This window comes from Trichechus manatus, unplaced genomic scaffold (genome assembly GCF_000243295.1).
Source record: "Trichechus manatus latirostris isolate Lorelei unplaced genomic scaffold, TriManLat1.0 scaffold00151, whole genome shotgun sequence".
In the NCBI taxonomy this organism is placed as follows: Eukaryota; Metazoa; Chordata; class Mammalia; order Sirenia; family Trichechidae; genus Trichechus; species Trichechus manatus.
In genome coordinates this window covers 5,875,919-5,880,276 of record NW_004444087.1, presented here as the reverse complement: position 1 = coordinate 5,880,276, position 4,358 = coordinate 5,875,919, and positions in this window count along the sequence as shown.

Below are 4,358 nucleotides of genomic sequence, written 5' to 3'. Positions count from 1 at the left end.
AAATCTGCTGCAAAAGACCTCTTTAAAGTGTTGAAAAACAAAGATGTCACCTTGAGGACTAAGGTGTGCCTGACCCAAGCCATGGTATTTTCAGTCGCCTCCTTTGCATGCAAAAACTGGACAGTGAATAAGGAAGACTGAAGAAGAATTGATGCCTTTGAATTATGGTGTTGGCGAAGAATAATGAATATACCATGGATTGCTAGAAGAACCAACAAATCTGTCTTGGAAGAAGTACGGCCAGAGTGCTCCTTGGAAGCAAGGATGGTGAGACTTCGTCTCACATACTTTGGATATGTTATCAGGAGGGACCAGTCCCTGGAGGAGGACATCATGCTCGGTAAACTAGAGGGTCAGTGAAAAAGAGGAAGATCCTCAGGGAGATGGGTTGACACAGTGACTGCAACAGTGGCCTCAGACATAGCGATTGTGAGGATGGTGCAGGCAAGACTAGGTAGTGTTTTGTTCTGTCGTACATAGGGTTGTTATGAGTTGGAACCAACTCGATAGCACCTAACAACAAATACCATTACTATTTCACATTTGGTACCTATCTTCAACATTTACATTTTGAAAAATAATAGTAACTAAGTTGAGTTAGAGGAGTTAGTTGAGTTCTACTGACTTTGGAAATAGAAATATAATTAAATCCAACTTCCAGGGGTGGATAGAAGGAGTGGTGTGTGAAACTCTCCTTCGTAATCATCCTTGGAAACAGGCTGTTTCACCTTTTTCCCCTTTGGAAGTTAATTTATGTTTACTTCTTGGCATACTTGACTTAAGTGACGTGCAACTACCGTGTATTAACGTATTTCATTAAAGAGAACACCCTTAGAAATTAATTTAGGGGTAAGTCCTATGAGGCAGTTTCCATTTTTCTTATTCCATAGAATGTAGCAAACATTTAAGTGTTTAATCCAAAGGATTCCAAAGAGCACCTTGCTAGGCACTGGGAATAATGGTAAGCAACACAATCCTTGCCTTCAGGGAACTCGTCCAGAACACAGGCAAGAAAAAGGTAAATGCAGTGTGTCCGGTGCTGCGTGGGCATCTCACCCAGGCTCTGGGGTTGGTAGTTCAGAACTCCAGGAGTGGTAAGAATACAGCTGAAGAGGGAGCAGGTGTCTCCAGGTCATGGTAAGGGGGTAGCATGTATGAGGCAACTGGGGAAGCTGTGAGGGGCTGGGGGTGGGATGGAGAGTCATGAGGAGCATTTCTCACTTTGCAATGTGGAGGACAGATTAGAAGGGGACAGGTGGGAGGCTTATGCAGTAGTGCAGACCAGAGGTGGTGATAGTCTGAATTACTATAGAGGCAAGTGGGCACAGGGAGAAGTGGAGGAGATTCTAAAGACATTTAGGAGGTAGAATTTACAGGGTTTGATGGGGAGGGGAGGAATGAGGGACAACACCAGACTCTGGTGTCACCAGCTGGGTGAATGATGGAATGTTCCCTGAGATGGGTGGCCCAGGAGGCAGGCCAGGTATGTGAGGGAAAGAGGAATTCAGCTGTGGGCGTGGTGGAGTTAAGGGGCCCTTGGGACACCTGCCGAAGAGATGGCTACCAGACTGAGGAGAGATGAGGGCTGGAGGTCATGATGTGGGAGTCACCCAGCTGCACGTGGGTCCTGAAACAACGGGAGCCAATGAGACCAGTTAGAGAAAGTGTAGAGAAGGGACCTAAACAGAACTGTAAGGAACACCCACATCTGGGGGCCAGGCCACAGAGGAAGAGCCTGGGGCGGGGGGGTGGGGAGGTTAGGGGGATAGAGTCAGGTGGAGTCACCAGAGCTGAGGAAGCAGAGCGTTCCCAGACAGAAGGAGGGGTTCCCAGTGACAGGCAAGGCAAAGACTGAGATACCCTTGGGATCTTGTGGCATGATTTGATGGACTGCAGAGGGCTAAGGAGTAAACCGAAGCAAGGGTTGGCAGCTGTCTGGGTAAGCTTGGCCATGAAGTGGCAAAAAGTGGTGGCGGGAGGTGCAAGGAGAATGGTTGAAAGGGGTCAGGCTGAAGAGGAAAGGAGGAGGCTGAGAGGGAGGAAGTTGGGTCTCAGCAACATCAAAGAAGAGAGGTGGTGGGCTGAGAACTGAGGGAGAAGAAAAGAGTGGGATCCTTGAATTTAAGATTTCTTGGAGGAGCTGTTGTGGATGATGGTAAGGGCTAGGCCATAGGAATGAATGGGCAAAGGGACAGAACTGGCATGCCCAGAGGACTGGATGCACTGTCCACATCGACTGTGGGGCCTCCAGGATGATAAGGCCTGGGGTAGAGAGGAAAGCAGGGCCCACAGTCTTCACTGAATCAGGGAGCGGACACTGATGAAGATGCTAGAAGGTGACTGACCCTTGAGATGTGCCTCAAAAAATCGTTCTTTTTCCATTGTGGGGTAGCTGAGGCCCTGGAGAGGGAGTGACTTGCCAAGGTCAGCCAATTAGGGAAGTAGCCCAAACTGTGGCCCAGACCTCCACTACCTGTGCACCTGAGGGGCACCCTCCAACTACTAGATTTGTGATTGTCCCATCTCTCTCTTTTCAACATGGTGTTGCCACCCTCCGCCATCTTATAGGGAAAAAAATACCATGTTCCGTGTTTGGCTAGGAAACTGGCTCTGAAAAGCACTATTAATTGTGACTCATGTTTTGCTTCTGTCCAGGCGTGCTGGATAAATTTACTTGAGGGTAGAGGCGTTGCTAACTGGCATAGGAAACCTGAAGGATGTGCAAAGCCCTGCTTAAAGGGTGAGAACAAGCAAATGACTGTTGCTGAAGGAATTCTCATCTATGCTGCAACTACTGTAGTTTACAAAGTGTATTCTTCCTGTTTTCTAGTTCCTTTTACAAAGCGCTTGAGGTTTGAAAGCCACAGTATGATTGTGTTTTGAAAATGTGGCCACTGACCGGCAAGTGGAAAATTCACATGATCCTTTTCTGTAGCCATCTTTGGCGGTGTGGGGTAGGGGGGGCAGTAATCAGACCCAAGGGTTTTCCTGTGCCCTTTGTCTATGAGCCTAACAAACATGCTGGTTAAGTCAGTAGCAGGAGGGGAAAACTGGCTTAGTTTTCAAGTGTCCCCTGGATTAATGCTATCATACTGGCCCTCAGCAATGGCCTCTAAAATGCAGTTTGAGGTATAAGTGGATTTGGCCTGGCATCTGTAACATCTACTCTCCGACTGTCAGAAAGCCTGGACTGACACGAGTGGAATTTTTCTTTCCTTTAGCTAAATGTGTCACGGTCTAATGCTCTTGTGACAGATGGAAAAATCTGATGTAGGGCACGAAGCCTATCAAGCATGGAGGAAGGACTCCAAGGGGCCGCCTGGCACCGATGCACTGCAGTGAACCCATCTCGCCTCTGAGTGAATTATTTATGTGCACTTCCTGAAAAGAACATTCCTGTAGTAATATGTCAGTCCTAAAACCGGAGAGAGTTCATGGTTAAGGGTGAGCCGTTCCCCGCAGTAGCGAAATGGAAAGGAGGACGCGGGAACACCTTCTCAGGTGCTTCCCGTCCTAGGTCAGCTATGAGATGCCCCTGCACACCTGTCTTGCAGGCCTAGTGAGAGGGGCGTGCGGTCTGGGCGTCTACCCACCAGCTCTGGTGCGCGTTCGTCGTAGTGCTTCATACACCACAGTAAATTCGGCGTGGCCATTAGGCCCTTCCCAAACTGAGCCTCACCTCCTACCCCTTTTACCCACACTAGCTACCTCACACCCGCCCGCTCTGCAGTCTGATAACGGAATACCTATTCCCACTCCCTGCGGGGTGCGCCCTTTTGCCCATTCCCTGCCCCTCCACCCGGCCAGTGACCGAGCCTGGGCATCCCCAAGGCGCACGCCTGGAATCCCGTGGCTCCCATTCTCTGCTCAGACCCACACCCCTCGAGCCGAGCAGGGATACCAGGCCTGTACTTGCTGGTCAGACCCAGGGGTCAGAGAAAGCTCAGCCGCATGGTTCCGTCCCCCGGGACCTGGGCCCAGGGGCCCGGTGCGGCTAGGGGCGCAGGGGAGTAAGTCGTCCCGTTTTCTGGCGCAGCCTCGCCGCCACCGCCCTTCACCGTTAAGACTGGCGGCGCCCGGCTGGAAAGGTCTTCGGTCGCGGGGACAGCAGAGATGCGTATGGTCCGCTGTCCTTCCCTGCCCCGCCGGGGCGTCCCCGGGCGTCCAAGAGCGGCTGCGGGGTGAGTCCCGGCCGGAGGGATGTCCACGCGGCGGGTACCCTGGGCTCCCGGAGGAACCGCCACCAGCCCAGCCGCTTAGGCCGGCCCGGTCACGTGGCCCGCGAGCGCCCCCGCCGGGCCGGTAGTGTGACGGCTGTGCGCGGTTGCCTTGGCAGCGGCTGCGGCGGCCGGCGGGGC